General features: G+C 36.9%; 1 protein-coding gene across 4 annotated transcripts in view; it reads left to right on the top strand.

The window, feature by feature from the left end:
* Positions 1-19,463, top strand: part of LOC148944269 (2-aminomuconic semialdehyde dehydrogenase-like) — a 165,082-nt gene that overhangs the window by 132,272 nt on the left and 13,347 nt on the right. The gene's annotated exons all lie outside the window — the stretch shown is intronic.

The following is a 19,463-nucleotide window of genomic DNA, read 5'->3' as shown; positions in this document are numbered from 1 at the left end:
TTATAAAACTTGTTTTTTTATATTTAATTTCTGATCTTTTTTAAATAATGCTGGGAAATCCGGCGTCCCCTTCATAGCAATATCCCTTCCCCCATGAAAACTTCCTTCGTGGAAAGATTCTCCCACATAACTCCCGACCCCCCCCCCCACCACCAGAAAAAATTCCCCCTGAAAACGTCTGTATACTTCCCAATAACCAATACTATATGTTAACATTGGGTAAAGCTCATAACTTTCACCCCTCTCCCCGGGAACTTCGGGGGATTAAGTCATCCTAAAAGACATACTTATCATATTTTCGAACATGCTGAACTAAATGGCTATCTCAAAATTTTGATTGGGTGACTTTGGGAAAAAAATGAGCGTGGGAGGGGGCCTAGTTGCCCTCCATCTTTTGGTCACTTAAAAAGGGCACTAGAACTTTTAATTTCTGTTCCAAGGAGCCCTCCTACGATATTCTAGGACCACTGGGTCGATACGATCACCCCTGGGAAAAAAAAAAACAAATAAACACGCATTCGTGATCTTTCTTCTTGCAAAAAATGCAAAATTACACATTTTTGTAGATGGGAGCTTGAAACCGCTAAAGTAGGTTCTCTGATACGCTGAATACGATGGTGTGATTTTCATTAAGGTTCTATAACTTTTAGCGGACCTTTCCCTCTTTTTTTGAAAATCAGCCAAATTTTCTCAGGCGCGTAACTTTTGATGGGTAGAACTAAACTTGATGAAACTTATATATTTGAAATCAGCATTAAAATCTAATTCTTTTGATGTATCTATTGGTATCAAAATACCGTTTTCTAGACTTTTGGTTACCATTGAGTCGGGTCGCTCCTTACTTACACTTCGTTACCACGAACTGTTGACAAGAAGCTGTGCAAGAAATTTGGTTCGATTCTACTGTTGAGACCTAAAATGAAAGAAAATTTGAGGTGGATAGGGCTTAGATTTTCAGCCTTAAGGATTATAGGTTCGCAGCAATTGGGCGTTTTGGTAATCTAGTCGTTGCAAATCGAAAACCAGAGCCTCCTCGGATCAGTGGAGGTTCTAGCCTCTCTTGCGCCCGAAGCAAAATTTTAATTAGCCCTTCCCCCCATCCCTGTCAGTAGTAATGCATCGTATGGATTCTACGACGCCCCCGTACCAAACAGGTTTTTCTGGTAGGTATTCTATTCTACAGGTCATTACATCTTTGCCAAGAGATTTACGCAATACCGGTCCTATGGGTAAAAATTTCTACGACGCTGATTAAGGACAATTTTTTCTGACGTACAGACAGGTTTTTTTTTTTTTTTTTTGTTTAGCATTTTCAAAAAGGGGTAATTATGATAAACCTTAATTTTAAAACCAGCGCGTACTTTACGTTCCTTCCTATGCTATTTTGGATCTTTACGTTGATTAAGGACAAGTTTTTATGACACAATTTACAGACAAGATTTCTAGTTCATATATTTTTTGATAACTTGATAGGTGATTTGAATAAAAGGAATTCAAATATTTTGTCTATGAAATAGAAGCTAACTCAATTTGCGAAAAGGTACTCCATTTTCACTACTGTGATCTGATTGAATTGTCGCCGACAATGAGATTTAATCGCTGCTAAGCCTATTGTTATTGCAAAAGGGTTACTCGATTTGCTTCTTAGTGTTAAATGACAGATTTCCAAATATGATCATTTTGAACAGCAGACAAAAAAAATTGGTTTGTTCCCTCATTTCTGTAGGGCAAGAGATAACTTAATTTACTTATACAATGAACGATATTAATTAGTGATTGATTGTATCAGTGGAGAAAAAAAGGATTAAACTGATTAACAGTTAAGGTAACCCCAAAGGAGCTGTTAACTGAGGTAATTTGTTATAAATTTGAAAAATACCTAACGACGAATCGGAAATGGTTGATTAACATTTGCAAAAAAAAGGGGTAATGGGATTTGCGAATTGGAGGAGATGGAGTGGTTATGCACTGTATAATACACAAGTGATGTTTTGGAGAGTATTGTCAATTTAAATAGGATCTAACGTTCCCCGGGGGGTTTAGTTAAATTGGGTTGAGTTGCACGAAGGTTCAGTAGTACGAGAGTTCAGTAGCATGTAAAGTTTCTTTGTTCACTTCTCTGTGAATTGTCTATTTCTCTGTACAGTGAGACTTCTTCTCTTTAGGGCCTTATGGTAGCGTTGGCCTATTATCTGGGTTCTACCGGTGGAGGATGCCTAGAACCTCTAACCATCACATAGTCTGTGTTTAGAGTATAAAACGTTTATTTATACATATAATACAGTGAAGGTACATATGACGAGGACAGATACAGAATTCGAACTGCTCAAATAATCTAAATTGGTAACTTATATTCAGACACATCTGGCCATTTGACAGAACTGTAAACATCTGATAAAGAGAATTTCTAAGAAGTGGGGTTGTGGATTGTTGACAATTTGCAATGTTTGCATTTTAGATAATGGGTTCATTCCGGGCTCAAGTGACCATGGGAAGAATTACACATACGAATCTCCGACATATATTTAGAATCTTAATTATTGGTTTTAAGCAAGAAAAACCTATTTCCAAAGTTTACAGATTTTCCCCGGGTTTTCGAAATCTTTTTTTTTTCCAAAAAAAACGATTTTCTATCCTCAAACAAAGGTACAAACAAAGGTACACTTTACAAGAACATAAAATATATACTGACACTAAAGCTGAATCAAAAAGACACAAGAAAATATTTTCCCAATTGGCACTTTCATTTCACTTTATATTGTCATGCTAAGTTCGCATAAAATTCGCATAGCTACACCTAATATAAAAATTTGCACATTGTCAGAATACTTTTAAAAGAATTTAAATTTGAACAGAACACTTGAACAAAAAATGATAATCTTTGACAGAAACACAATGAGATTTTCTTTTACTTTCCTTTTTCCAAAGCTTTAATTCTTTTTTTTTCCAAATTATTTGGTTATTTTACTATCCATAAGATATCAAAAGGAAGTAAATACATTATTTGAAAAGGGTTGGTTAAACCTCTTTCGCTTGTCATTTTTATATTTCTATTTTTCATATTTCAAAGAAAGCATTTCTCCTGTCCAGTTAATCAGCATAAAAACTAGCTACATCCTCATGTTAAATTGAGATCAAGTCTCAGAACCGTTTTTACTGCAATAATATACTAATCTCTACAATAATCTGAATCTACTGATCTATCTACAAGTGTGTATCGACTCTCTATACTCCCATGGGGGTTGCTGTCATGTTTTCATATTTATTCTCACAAGACTTACTTATTATAACCTATAGCCTTACTTAACAACTAGATTACATTTATCTAATTCTACACTAACTCGATTAGGCTCCATATGAACCTCATGCTGTTTTCTAGGAACTGTGCTATCCTCCATAACTTCTGAAGTTACTACTGTAGTTTCCACAGGAAGCTGGTATACAAATGACGTTGAATCAATTTTCCTATGCCCACGATTCTCTAACTCCAATTCTACGATTCTTGATTCCTCCGATATTGATTTATTTGTTATTACTGGTTGCTCAAGACAATTTTGAACAACCAAATGTTTAAACACACGGAATGGGTATTTCGGCTCCTCATTTTTTTCCTAACGTAGGTTTGACTTTCTGATGCATTTTATTCCTACGCAAGGACAAATTACAGTTCTCGCAATACACTCGAACTTTTGCACTCATTCTATCAAATACATAGTTATGGCTCACTCTATCTAATGTCTTCTCCATAGACATGTGACCACCAATGAGTAAGTTATCATGAGCCAGTTTTATTGTCGAATCTACTAGGACACTTGGCAAGACTATTTCAGCTGTGCTAGGGATCTCTTTGTCCTTGCCAACGCCTCCTAGTAGATAACAATAAAGAACACCTTCCTTCAGAAACAGACCGTCAAAAATTTTCACAAGCCAAGACACAAAAATGTTATTGGTCACTCCCCCTGGCACGGAACTCTTTCCCGCCCTTTCGACTCCTGGCAGGGAACTCTTTTCCGCCCTGTCGACTATTTTCCTCTCTGGCACGGAACTCTTTACCGCCCTGTCGACTACTGGCACGCTCTTTTTCGCCCTGTCGACTATTTTCCATGGTACGAAACCTGCAGGGTTTTCGAGGTTCGGTGATCCACCGCCTACCTCTCTCTTCGCCCATGGGAGCTCAGACCTTCCTTTCCCAGGATCCTCTGAACCCGTTAACCAATCAGACCTTCCTTTCTCAGGATCCTCTGAAACCCGTTAACCGCTGGTCCGTCGGTCGACCGTCGTCCGCCCCTTCACCAGCCTCATCTCTCTCGACACAACGCCTCATTACGTTGGTTCCTAATAAATTCTCAGTTTATCTGGTCCCTCGGTCAACCATAGTTCGCCCCTTCACCAGCCTTATCTCTCTCGACACAACGCCTCATTACGTCGGTTCCTAATAATAAATTACTCGTCTCTCTTGATAATATACCTTTCTAGATCAGTGCCTTATAAAAAATTGTCAGTTTCTCGTCATAATTTTTTTTATCCTAAAGTTTCTGCTTAAATTCCTAATATGACCCCTATATCCTGCACTAAAAAAATCTACCTATCCCCCTGGTCACGTTTTACGTCAGGCCAGTTCTGACGGAGTCCTTCATTCTGTCCTGTCCAATAAAATTCAGTATCTACGGTTGCTGAAAAAATTCCTGCTTTTCTTCACCAATTGCATTTTCAATAGCTTCAAAACGCTGCGCTATCTTATACGCTTCAGAGAGGGAATTATAATCATCCTGGTGTTCTAATAAATATCTCTTAATATTTAGTCTCGAGACTTCAATAAAACACTCCAGGCCTAGACTATCAGATCAACCTACTCCTCCTTTAGAACCTGATTGATATGATTTTGTGGCACTCTCCACCATCATATACAACTGATACTCTAGGTCATGTGATGATTGCCTCAATTCAGATAAAACTTTGAATTTTTTTTCCAGCTGTCTTTCCTGGTAAATATTCTTGTGTCATTTCCTTTTAAAGTTCCTCTAAATTCATAATATTGGAGGAATCTCTATCCTCAAAAAAATTAAGTAATGGCCCTGTTACTCTAAGCGGTACTGCATCTATTACCAGCGAGTCTGACCAGCCTAGCAATGTTTTTACCCTTCTCAATTGGCTAAAAAAAAGGTTTTATAAATTTTGCATTTTCAATAACTGGAATATTTCCCAGGGGATCCATTACTGACCCAATTATTCTTTGATTCATCAAGTTGCTCTTATCCTCAATAGGTTTATCTGTTATATCATCCTTAGAATTATCCCCCATCTTTACACTACTTCTTACCGTGGCATTTTCTTTGGCCATTAAATTACCCACAGTAGTCGAAAATTTTACGATTATAGTGGGATTATAATCCCGACTTGAAGAATCAAAATTCAAAGGGATACTTTAACCTATACTTCTTATTTCTTTCAAAAAGGATGAAGCAATATCTTTGTCAAATTCAGGATCTGAAGGATCTGAAATTTGAATTGCGCTTATTTTACACGAGAAAAAGAAATATTGGTAAAACAAATTAATTAATTCAACGCCGTAAAAACAAAGACAGATTGTTATTCAAACCTCCTAACGAATTTCCTACTCGTGTGATAACTTAGAATGCGTGAATTGCTTTCTAATATTTTACTTCGAAATTCTTCACTTTTTTTTCAAAAACTGGAATCTGGAGCGGAACCCTCAACTTGAAGTGGGACCCTGGACCCTGGACCCTGGAACTGGAGCTGGAACCTAGAACTGAACTGGGACCTGGAACTGAAGTAGATCTGAACTGGAACATGGAACTGAAGTTGGAACGACGACACTGTAGGTGACGGGCCTCAAAATAAAATGTTTACTGCAATCTTGTAGGTGACGGGCCTCAAAAGAAAATGTTAACTGCAATCCTGTCCGGCAAAAACCGCTGCACCACTTTGTAAAGTTTCTTTGTTCACTTCTCTGTGAATTATCTATTTCTCTGTACAGTGAGACTTCTTCTCTTTAGGGCCTTAAGGTAGCGTTGACCTATTATCTGGGTTCTATCGGTGGAGGATACCTAGAACCTCTAACCATCACATAGTCTATGTTTAGAGTATAAAACGTTTATTTATACATATAATACAGTGAAGGTACATATGACGAGGACAGATACAGAATTCGAACTGCTCAAATAATCTAAATTGGTAACTTATATTCAGATACACATCTGGCCATTTGACAGAACTGTAAACAACTGATAAAGAGAATTTCTAAGAAGTGGGGGTGTGAATTGTTGACAATCTGCAATGTTTTCATTTTAGATAATGGTTTTATTCCGGGTTCAAGTGACCATGGAAAGAATTAAACATACGAATCTCCGACATATATTTAGAATCTTAACTATTGGTTTTAAGCAAGAAAAACCTATTTCCAAAGTTTGCAAGCACGGGGGTTCAGTTGTACGGGGTTTCGGTTATACAGGGGTTCAGTTACATGGAGGGATTCAGTTGAACGAGGGGGGATTTGCGATTTTGGAGGAGATGCAGTGATAGTGTACTGTATAATACACAAGTAATGTTCTGGAGAGTATTGTCAATTAAAAATAGTTTAGAAATAAAAAAAAAATAACGAGAAATGGCTGAAATGTGTTTGGAGGGAGATGGACTGCATGGAGGGTTGAGATGCACGAGAGTTCAGTTAAGGGGGGGGGAGGGGGGGTGCAGTTACAACGTTTGATTAACATTTGCAAAAAAAAGGAGTAATGGGATTTACGAATTGGAGGAGATGGGGTAGTTATGCACTGTATAATACACAAGTGATGTTTTGGAGAGTTAGGGGACGTGTGTGTCTCTTTGGGCTATGTGTGTCTCTTTGGGGCGTTTGAATCTTTTGGTCTGTATGTGTCTGTATGAGCGTTTTTTTGTCTCTTCGGGCTGTGTGTATCTCTTTAGCCTGTGTGTGTTTGTCTCTTTGGGCTGTGTGTGCCTCTTTAGGCTGTGTGTCTCTTTGAGCAGTTTGAATCTTTTTGGTCTGTGTGTGTCTCTTTTATCTTTTTGTGTCGTTTTGAGCTGTGTGTGTCTCTGTTGGATGTGTGCGTCTCTTTGGGCCGTGTGCATCTCTTTGAGCTGTATGTGTCTCTTTGGACTGTTTGAATCACTTTGGTCTGTGTGTCTTTATTTTGGCTGCTTGTGTCTCTTAGGGTTCGTGTATGTCTCTTTGGAGCTATGTGTGTCTCTTTGGGGCGTTTGAATCTTTTGGTCTGTATGTGTCTGTATGGGCTATGGGCGTTTTCTGTCTCTTTGGGCTGTGTGTGTGTCTCTTTGGGCTTTGTGTTTATCTTCGGACAGTGTGTATGTCTCTTTAGCCTGTGGGTGTCTCTTTGGGTAGTTTGAATCTTTATGGTCTGTGTGTGCCTCTTTTGGCTATTTGTGTCGTTTTTGGGCTTTGCGTCTCTCTTTGGTCTGTATGTGTCTCTTTGGGCTGTTTGAGTCTTTTAGGTCTGTGTTTGTCTCTTTGGGCTGTGTTTCTCTTTGGCCTGTATGTGTGTCTTTGAGCTTTTTGTGTCTCTTGAGACTGTGTGTGTCTCTTTGGACTGTGTGTGTCTTTGAGCTTTTTGAGTCTTTTTGGTCTGTTTGTGTGTCTCTTTGGATTGTTTGAGTATTTTCCGGGCGTGTGTGTCACTTTTGGCTCGTTGCGTATCTTTGGGATGTGTGTGGGTCTTTGGGTTTTGTGCGTCTCTTTAGGCTGTGTGTCTCGGTGGACTGTTTGAGTCTTTTTGATCTGTTTGTGTTTCTTTGGGCTGTTTGAGTCTTTTTTGGGCTGTGTTTGTCTCTTTGGGCTTCTGTCTCTTTGGGTTGTTTGTGTTTCTTTGGGCTATGTGTGTCTCTTTGGGCTGTTTGAGTCCTTTTGGTCTGTGTGTCTTTCTTTTGGCTGTTTGTGTATCTTAGGGGCCATGTATACTTCTTTGGGCTATGTTTGTCTCTTTGGGACGTTTGAATATTTTGGTATGTATGTGTATTTATGGGGCGTTTTTTTTGATATGTGTTTGTTTATTTTGGCTTTGTGCGTATGTTTTGGCTGTGTGTCTCATTGGACTGTTTGAGTCTTTTTGATCTGTTTGTGTCTCTTTAGGCTGTTTGAGTCTTTTTTGGGCTGTGTTTGTCTCTTTGGTCTTCTGTCTCTTTGGGCTGTTTGTGTTTATTTGGGCTATGTGTGTCTCTTTGGGCTGTTTGAGTCATTTTGGTCTGTGTGTGTCTCTTTAGGCTGTATGTCTCTTTGGGCAGTTTGAATCTTTTTGGCCTGTGTGTGTTTCTTTTGGCTGTTTGTGTCTTTTAGAGGCCATGTGTGTCACTTAGGGCAATGTGTGTCTCTTTGGAGGGTTTGAATCTTTTTGTTATGTATGTGTCTGTATGGGCGTTTTTTTTTGTCTCTTTGAGCTGTGTGTGTGTCTGTTTTGGCTTTGTGTGTCTCTTAGGACTGTGTGTATGTATCTTTAGCCTGTGTGTGTCTCTTTGAGTTGTGTGTGTCTCTTTAGGCTGTATATCTCTTTGGGCAGTTTGAATCTTTATGGTCTGTGTGTGCCTCTTTTGGCTGTTTGTGTCGTTTTGGGCTATGTGTCTCTCTGTTGGATGTGTGCTTCTCTTTGGGCCGTGTACGTCTCTTTGAGCTGTATGTGTCTCTTTGGACTGTGGGTGTCTCTTTGTGATGTGTGTGTCTCTTTAGGCTGTGTGTGTCTCGTTGGACTGTATGTCTTTTTGGGGTGTCAGAGTCTTTTTGGTCTATGTTTGTCTCTTTGGGCTGTGTATGTTTCTTTGGGCTTTGTGTGTCTCTTTGAGCTATGTGTCAATACGTTTAAGCAATAAATATCTTTAAGCTTAACCCGTCTTTATTCTTTAGAATAGTTCTAGTGTAAGCAAGTAACAAACTCTTTCCTGAAGTCGCCTCTTGGATACACAATGCAGAAACTTCATTTAAGAAACTATGAAAAAATTGTAAGTAAGTAACAAATTCTTTCTTGAGGTCACCTCTTGGATACACAATACAGAAATTTCATTAAAGAAATTATGAAAAAATTGTAAGTAAGTAGCAAATTCTTTCCTGAATTCACCAGCTGGATAAACAAAAAGACATTTTGTTCAAGAAATAATGACAAAATTCTAAGTAAGTAACAAACTCTTTCTTGAAGTTACCTCATGGATACACAATGCAGAAACTTCATTTAAGAAATTATGAAAAAATTGTAAGCAAGTAACAAACTCTTTCATGAAGTCACCTCGTGGATATGAAAAATTGTTAGTAAGTAGAAAATTCTTTCTTGAATTCACCTGCTGGATAAACAAAAAAGACATTTCATTCGAGAAACTATGACAAAAGTCCAAGTAAGTAACAAACTCTTTATTGTTTTCATAACTTAGATACACGATGTAGAAATTTAATTCAAGAAATTATGAAAAAATTTTCAGTAAGTAACAATTTCCTTCTTGAAGTCAACTCTTGTGTAGAAATTTAATTCAAGAAATTCTGAAAAAATTCTCAGTAAGTGACAATTTCTTTCTTGAAGTCGCGCCACTCTAAGTGAACCTAGATCAACCCAACTTTTTGGATATCTCTCTCACTATGACTCTGTTTGTGTGTCGTGTCTGTGCGTGTCTCGTCTCTATGTGTGTGTGTGTCATCTCTGTGGGTGTGTTGTCTAAAAAAAAAAACCAGTCTGATTGAAAACGTGGAGTTTTCGTACTGCTCACTTTTTTTTGCAATGAGTAGGAACCAGTGGGGAACCCCCGCTCGTTTGGAAAGGTACCAAGGAAAGGTATGCAAATAGTATGTAGTTTCAAAACGTGTTCAATCACGTTTCTTGAATGAAGTATCTGTACTATATATTCAAGAGGTGAAATCAATAAAGAGCTTGTTACTTACTTACAAATATTTTCATAATTTCTTGAATGAAATTTCCGTATTGTGTATCCAAGAGTTAACTTCAAGAAAGAAATTGTTACCTACTGAGAATTTTTTCATAATTTCTTAAATAAAATTTCTACATCGTGTAGCTAAGTGACAATTGTTTGTGATAAAGAGAAAAAAAAAGTTACTTAATTGCTTTTTTTCATAATTTCTTGAATTAAGTATCTGTACTGTATATCAACGAGGTGAAATCAATAAAGAGTTTGCTACTTACTTACAAATATTTTCATAATTTCTTGAATGAAATTTCCGTATTGTGTATCCAAGAGTTGACTTCAAGAAAGAAATTGTTACTTACTGAGAATTTTTTCATAATTTTTTGAATTTAATTTCTACATCGTATATCTAACTCGTGAAAACAATAAAGAGTTTGTTATTTACTTAGAATTTTGTCATAATTTCTTGAACGAAATGTCATTTTGTTTATCCAACAGGTGAATTCAAGAAAGAATTTGCTACTTAGTTACAATTTTTTCATAATTAAATTTCTACATCATGTAGCTAAGTGAAAATTGTTTTTGATAAAGAGAAAAAAAGTAATTTCTTGAATGAAATTTCCCTACTGTGTATCCAAGAGTTGACTTCAAGGAAGAAATGGTTACTTACTGAGAATTTTTTCATAATTTCTTGAAATTAATTTCTACATCGTTTATCTAACTCATGAAAACAATAAAGAGTTTGTTACTTACTTCGAATTTTGTCATAATTTCTTGAATAAAATATCTTTTTGTTTATTCAACAGGCTGATTCAAGAAAGAATATGCTACTTAGACTGAGAATTTTTTTCATAATTTCTTGAATTAAATTTCTACATCGTATATCTAACACGTGAAAACAATAGAGAGTTTTTTACTTACTTAGAATTTTGTTATAATGTCTTTAATGAAATTTCTTTTTGTTTATTCAACAAGTGAATTCAAGAAAGAATTTGCTACTTAGTTACAATTTTGTACCAATTTCATGATTTAAAGTCCCGTATTGTTTATTCAAGAGTTGACTTCAGGAAAGAAATAGTTACTTACTGAGAGTTGTTTCATAATTTCTTGAAATTAATTTCTACATCGTGCAGCTAAGTGAAAATAAAGTAATTGTTACTTACTGAGAATTTTTCATAATTTCTTGAATTAAATTTCTACATCGTGTAGCTAAGTGAAAATTGTTTGTTATAAAGAGAAAAAAGTTACTTACTTGCAATTTTTTCATAATTTCTTGAATGAAGTATCTGTACTGTATATCCAAGAGGTGAAATCAATAAAGAGTTTGTTACTTATTTACAAATATTTTCATCATTTCTTGAATGAAATTTCCATATTGTGTATCCAAGAGCTGACTTCGAATTGTCTTTTTATTTATCCAACAGGTGAATTCAAGAAAGAATTTGCTACTTAGTTACAATGAAATTTCCGTATTGTGTATCCAAGAGTTGACTTCAAGAAAGAAATTGTTACTTACTGAGAATTTTTTCATAATTTCTTGAATTAAATTTCTACATCGTGCATCTAAGTGAAAATAAAGAAATTGTTACTTACTGAGAATTTTTTTATAATATCTTGAATTAAATTTCTACATCGTGTAGCTAAGTAAAAACTGTTTGTGATAAAGAGAAAAAAAGTTACTTACCTGCGATTTTTTCATAATTCCTTGAATGAAGTATCTGTACTGTATATCCAAGAGGTGAAATCAATAAAGAGTTTGTTACTTACTTACAAATATTTTCATCAATTCTTGAATGAAATTTCCATATTGTGTATCCAAGAGTTGACTTCGAAATGTCTTTTTGTTTATCCAACAGGTGAATTCAAGAAAGAATTTGCTACTTAATTACAATGAAATTTCCGTATTGTGTATCCTAGAGTTGACTTCAAGAAAGAAATTGTTACTTACTGAGAATTTTTTTCATAATTTCTTGAATAAAATTTCTAAATCGTGTATCTAAGTCATGAAAACAATAAAGAGTTTGTTACTTACATGGAGTTTTGTCATAATTTTTTGAATGAAATGTCTTTTCTGTTTATCCAGCAGGTGAATTCAAGAAAGAATTTGCTACTTACTTACAATTTTTTCATATCCACGAGGTGACTTCATGAAAGAGTTTGTTACTTGCTTAAAATTTTTTTCATAATTTCTTAAATGAAATTTCTGCATTGTGTATCCATGAGGTAACTTCAAGAAAGAGTTTGTTACTTACTTAGAATTTTGTCATAATTTCTTGAACGAAATGTCTTTGTTTATCCAGCTGGTGAATTCAAGAAAGAATTTGCTATTTACTTACAATTTTTTCATAATTTCTTTAATGAAATTTCTGTATTGTGTATCCAAGAGGTGACCTCAAGAAAGAATTTGTTACTTACTTACAATTTTTTCATAGTTTCTTAAATGAAGTTTCTGCATTGTGTATCCAAGAGGCGACTTCAGGAAAGAGTTTGTTACTTGCTTACAATAGAACTATTCTAAAGAATAAAGACGGGTTAAGCTTTAAGATATTTATTGCTTAAACGTATTGACACATAGCCCAAAGAGACACAAACAGCCCAAAGAAACATACACAGCTCAAAGAGACAAACATAGACCAAAAAGACTCTGACACCCCAAAAAGACATACAGTCCAACGAGACACACACAGCCTAAAGAGACACACACATCACAAAGAGACACCCACAGTCCAAAGAGACACATACAGCTCAAAGAGATTTACACAACCCAAAGAGACGCACACGACCAACAGATATACATACAGCCTAACACGACGCTCACAGCCAAAAGAGGCAAACACAGACCATAAAGATTCAAACTACCCAAAGAGATATACAGCCTAAAGAGACACACACAGCCCAAAGATACACACACAGGCTAAAGAGACATACACACAGTCCGAAGAGACACAAAAAACCAAAATAGACATACACAGAGATCAAAGAGACAAAAAAAAACGCCCATACAGACACAGACGTACCAAAAAGATACAAACCCTCCAAATAGACACACATTGTCCCAAAGAGACACACAAGGCCACTAAGAGACACACACAGCCAAAAGAAACACACACAGACCAAAAAGATTCAAACTGCCCAAAGAGACATACAGCCTAAAGAGACACACACAGACCAAACTGACTCAAACAGCCCAAGGAGACACACATAGCCAAAAGAAACACAAACAACCCAAAGAGACAGAAGCCCAAAGAGACAAACACACCCCAAAAAAGACTCAAACAGCTCAAAGAGAAACAAACAGATCAAAAAGACTCAAACACTCCAACGAGACACACAGCCCAAAGAGACGCACAAAGCCCAAAGAAACAAACACACACCAAAAAAACGCCCATACAGACACATAAAGAAGAAAAGATTCAAACGCCCCAAAGAGACACACATAGCCCAAAGAGGCACACACGACCCCTATGAGACACAAACAGCCAAAAGAAAGACACACAGACCAAAAAGACTCAAACAGCCCAAAGAGACACACATAGCCCAAAGAAACACAAACAGCCCAAAGAGACAGAAGCCCAAAGAGACAAACACGGCCCAAAAAAGACTCAAACAGCTCAAAAAGACACGAACAGATCAAAAAGACTCAAACAGTCCAACGAGACACACAGCCCAAAGAGACGAACAAAGCCAAAAGAAACACACAAAGACCAAAAAAAAACACGCCCAAACAAAAACATACATACAAAAAGATTCAAACGCCCCAAAGAGACACACATAGACCAAAGAGGTACACACGACCCCTAAGAGACACAAACAGCCCAAAGAAAGACACACAGACCAAAATGACTCAAACAGCCCAAAGAGATACACATAGCCCAAAGAAACACAAACAGCCCAAAGAGACAGAAGCCCAAAGAGACAAACACGGCCCAAAAAGACTCAAACAGCTCAAAAAGACACAAACAGATCAAAAAAACTCAAACAGTCCAACGAGACCCACAGCCCAAAGAGACGCACAAAGCCCAAAGAAAAACACACAGCCCAAAGAGACACAAACAGCCCAAAGAGACAAACACAGATCAAAAAGACTCAAACAGCTCAAAGAGACACACAAACAGACCAAAAAGACTCAAACAGCTCAAAGAGACACACAGCCCAAAGAGACAAGAGACGCATACATCCAACAGAGAGACACAAAGCCTGAAGAGACACAAACAGCCAAAAGAGGCACACACATACCATAAAGATTCAAACTGCCCAAAGAGACATACAGCCTAAAGAGACACACACTGCCCAAAGAGACACACACAGGCTAAAGAGACATACACACTGTTCGAAGAGACACGCAAAGCCAAAAGAGACACACACACCCCAAATAGACAAAAAACGCCCATACAGACACATACAGACAAAAAATATTAAAACCCTCCAAAGAGACACACATTGCCAAAATAGACACACATGTCCTCTAAGATACACAAATAGCCCAAGGAAACACACACCGACCAAAAACGCCCATACAGACACATACAGACCAAAAGATTCAAACGCCCCAAAGAGACACACATAGCCCAAAGAGGCACATACGACTCCTAAGAGACGCAAACAGCCAAAAGAAAGACACACAGACCAAAATGATTCAAACAGCCCTAAGAGACACAAATAGCCCAAAGAAACACAAACAGCCCAAAGAGACAGAAGCCCAAAGAGACAAACACAGCCCAAAAAGACTCAAACAGCCCACAGAGACACCAACAGATCAAAATGACACAAACAGACCAACGAGACACCTAGGCCACAGAGACACACAACGCCCAAAGAAACACACACAGCCCAAAGAGACACAAACAGCCCAAAGAGACAAACACAGACCAAAAAGACTCAAACAGCCCAAACAGACACACAAACAGACCAAAAATACTCAAACAGCACAAAGAGAAACACAGCCCAAAGAGACACACACAGTCTCAAGATACACAAAAAGCACAAAGACACACATACAGTCCATAGAGAAACACAGCCCAAAGAGACAAACACAGACCTAAAAGACTCAAACAGCCCGAAGAGACACAAACAGACCAAAGAGAGACGCAAAGCCCAAAACGACACAAGCAGCCAAAAGAGGCACACACAGACCATAAAGATTCAAACTGCCCAAAGACACACACACTCTAAAGAGACACACATTGCACAAAGAGACACCCACAGGATAAATAGACATACACACATTCTGAATAGACACATAAAGCCAAAAGAGACACACACACAGCCAAAAGACACACAAAACGCCCATAGCCCATACAGACACATACAGACCAAAAGATTCAAACGCCCCAAAGAGACACACATAGCTCCAAAGAGACATACACGAACCCTAAGAGACACAAGCAGCCAAAATAAAGACACACAGACCAAAGTGATTCAAACAGTCCAAAGAGACACATACAGCTCAAAGAGATGCACACGGCCCAAAGAGACGCACACATCCAACAGAGACACACAAAGCTCAAAACGACACAAAAAGCTAAAAGAGACACACACACAGACCAAAAAGATTCAAACTGCTCAAAGAGACACACAGCCTAAAGAGGCACACACAGCCCAAAGAGACACACACAAAGGCTAAAGAGATACACACAGCCCGAAGAGACAAAAAACGCTTATACAGACACATACAGACCAAAAGATTCAAACGCCCCAAAGAGACACATATAGCCCAAAGAGACACACACGTCCCCTAACTCTCCAAAACATCACTTGTGTATTATACAGTGCATAACTAGCCCATCTCCTCCAATTCGCAAATCCCATTACTCCTTTTTTTGCAAATGTTAATCAAACGTTGTAACTCCACCCCCCCCCCTCCCCCCCTTTAACTGAACTCTCGTGCATCTCAACCCTCCATGCAGTCCATCCCCCTCAAAACACTTTTCAGCCATTTCTTGTTAATTTTTTTTTATTTCTAAACTATTTTTAATTGACAATACTCTCCAGAACATTACTTGTGTATTATACAGTACACTATCACTGCATCTCCTCCAAAATCGCAAATCCCTCCACGGTCAACTGAATCACTCCATTTAAATGAAACCCTGTATAACCGAAACCCTGTACAACTAAACCCCCGTACTACTGAACTCTCGTAATACTGAACTTTCGTTCAACTCAGCACAATATAACTAAACCCCCCAGGGAACGTAAGATCCTATTTAAATTGACAATACTCTCCAAAACATCACTTGTTTATTAAACAGTGCATAACAACCCCATCTCCTCCAATTAGCAAATCCCATTACCCCTTTTTTGCAAATGTGAATCAACCATTTCCGATTCGTCGTTAGGTATTTTTCAAATTTTATAACAAATTACCTCAGTTAACAGCTCCTTTGGGGTTACCTTAACTGTTAATCAGTTTAATCCTTTTTTTCTCCACTGATACAATCAATCACTAATTAATATCGTTCATTGTCTAAGTAAATTAAGTTATCTCCTGCCCTACAGAAATGAGGGGACAAAACCAATTTTTTTTTGTCTGCTTTTCAAAATGATCGTATTTGGAAATCTGTCATTTAACACTAAGAAGTAAATTGAGTAACCCTTTCGCAATAACAATAGGCTTAGCAGCGGTTAAATCTCATTGTCGGCGACAATTCAATCAGATCACAGTAGTGAAAATGGAGTACCTTTTCGCACATTGAGTTAGCTTCTATTTCATAGACAAAATATTTGAATTCCTTTTATTCAAATCACCTATCAAGTTATCAAAAAATATATGAACTAGAAATCTTGTCTGTAAATTGTGTCATAAAAACTTGTCCTTAATCAACGTAAAGATCCAAAATAGCATAGGAAGGAACGTAAAGTACGCGCTAGTTTTAAAATACAGGTTTATCCTAATTACCCCTTTTTTGCAAATGGTAAACAAAAAAAAAACCTGTCTGTACGTCAGAAAAACTTGTCCTTAATCAGCGTCGTAGAAGTATTAGTTATAGGACAGGTATTGAGTAAATCTCTTGGCAAAGGTGTAATGACTTGTAGAATAGAATACCTACCAGAAAAACCTGTTTGGTACGGGGGCGTCGTAGAATCCATACGATGCATTACTACTCCTGTCTTCCATAAAATTTTCAGGCGAAATTTTAACAAAATGTTTATTTATTAAAAATTTTAAATTCATTCATTTATTCAAAGTTTTATTATTTATTTTATTAAATAGAATAATTTATTAGCTAGAAAATTAATAATTGATTTTTTTTTTTCAATTTACTATTTAAATTATTTAATTATTGTGAGTTCTCCTAATCTAATTATTGCAATTATCAATAAATCGTTTTTTATCGATTTTTACTAATTAACTAATACTTTATTAATTATTTTCATTCATTAACTGTGCCCTTTGTTCAATAAAAATAAAAATTCAAAATTACAAAATGATTTTAACCATTAGATTATTTTTATGAAACTTTTCGCCCCTAAAATTTCTGCGCCTGGGGCAAGTGCCCCGTCTATCCCTTCCCTAAAACTGTCCCTGCCTTGGATGGGAAGATCTCAAAGGGTTTTAACGAACTTTGACTTTCACAAAAGGACGCAAAGAGTGAAGTTTTAAGTTGTATGGGATGGAGAAGGACCATGCGCATGTTTGCTGAGGTGGCTCAGTGCGGGAACAGTCGTAGCTGAGAGAATAAAACTTACTCTTTTTATATGAAAATTAAAGCCGTGCAATTTTTTTTTTTTTTTTTTTTTTTTTTTTTTTTTTTACCTGCTGGAGCAGCGTAAAGCGTTATCGTCATTTTTATTGAGAACTGCTCTGTTGTATCGATTAGCATTTCAGTCTCTCCGGACTGGAAGCCCTCTTCACCAGCGAAGAGGCTTTTAGTGGAAATTGACTGCCTGAGTTTTATCCCGCGATCTTGGCAACTATTGGGCTCGAATTTTGTTAATATGTATTTTGTTGTATTTACCGTAGAAGACGGTCATCTTTAAGTAATACAAAATTACTTACCAAATAATCTACCGTAATAGGTCTGATATTTTTCATGATTTAGGTTTGGATGTTTTCAAACATAAGGATGTTTTTCCCGAAAAGAGGATTAACTTAATTACCTATGTAGGCCTATGTAGGCCTATGTATTAGGCCTATGTATTAGGCCTGTAATACATAGGCCTATGTATTACCTATGTAGGCCTTGTGATAAGGAATGTTTATACTTTTTTAATAATCTACCTTCAAGCCCTAGTTTTCTCGTTGATAATAAAGATTTTGCTTATGAGACGAGCTTATTGACGTAAGGGGCTTGAAGTGAGTCAAGTTAGTTAAAATTGTGCCCTCAGAATATGAACATTAAGCTTAAATGGGGTTCTTAGTTCCAACCGTCCTAGAGAATTTGGGTTTATTTTCATTTCGAATTTTTGTTTTGACTGTTGTCTGTTATTTTTATTTTTGTTTTAACTATTGTGCATTAATCTAAATTTTTCTATTAATTTTATGACTTTAATTGGCTTGCTTAAAAGCCTAATTTAAGATAATTTATTTTACGGTTGCCGAGAAATCCGGGAAAAATCTTTTGAGTATTGGGTTCAGTGGTACCAATCGGATAGGGGGAGGGGGTATTATCCCCTGATGTTTGCCTTCCCCCATCCCTAGTTTTTCTTCCCTGTTGTTTGCCTTCCCCCATCCCTATTTTTTTTAAATATCTTTTGGGGGTATTTACATTGAAAAATAGCAAATTGGCCCTCCCCCATAGATATTAGAAAACATATTTTTCCCCTATCTAAATTTTCGTGATTAGGTGCCGCTGGGTTTTTTTTTTTAACTGTTCTAATAAACAGTTTAGTTTTTTCTTGCGCATTCTTTAGCTTATGTTTTATTAATGGCGCTGGAATAAAAATTTTTCCCCTTCTGTCATTTGACGTAAAAGGTTGGGGACTTTGGTTGCCATGTCTACCACGTCTTTAGAGATTATTGAATTTCATGATTTCACATAAACTAGTAGTCTAATTAGACGTAGTAGTCTAACCCTTCCAGTAATTTCCAACCGCTTACAACACCTATACATAATTTATGGTATGCGTGTAACTGAACCACCGTGTAACTGAACCACAAGCAACTGAACCCCTGTAACTGAACCACCGTGTAACTGAACCACCGCGCAACTGAACCACCGTGCAACTGAACCCATTACAACTGAACCCAATACAGAATTTATGTTTCGGGAAGAGGGGATAACAACAGGAACCAAAAACAAAAATGATTGGATGTATATGAAAATAAATATTATAGGAAAACATCGATATTTCGGCTAAGTGGGATAAATGCTAGGGCTAATCCAGGATTTGGTTCGAGGGTGGGGGGGGGGTACAAAAAACATTAAAAAACGCATCAAAAATTTTGTATGCGTTTTTACGCATACAAAAACGTATACAAAAACGCATTAAAAAACGTATGAGGATAATAGTAAGCCTATTTAATAGCATAGGCCTATGTAGAAATTGATCAGCTCAAGGGGTCCTGCTAGACTACTAGGCTAGCTTACACAACATAGCCTAGGATAGAAGTCTAACCTAGGCCTTTATAGGCT

Source organism: Artemia sp. Qi Xiang Cuo, chromosome 14 (assembly GCF_049724085.1).
Source record: "Artemia sp. Qi Xiang Cuo chromosome 14, ASM4972408v1, whole genome shotgun sequence".
NCBI lineage: Eukaryota > Metazoa > Arthropoda > Branchiopoda > Anostraca > Artemiidae > Artemia > Artemia sp. Qi Xiang Cuo.
Note: the sequence above shows the minus strand (reverse complement) of the source record. Positions and strands in the feature narration are given on the sequence as shown.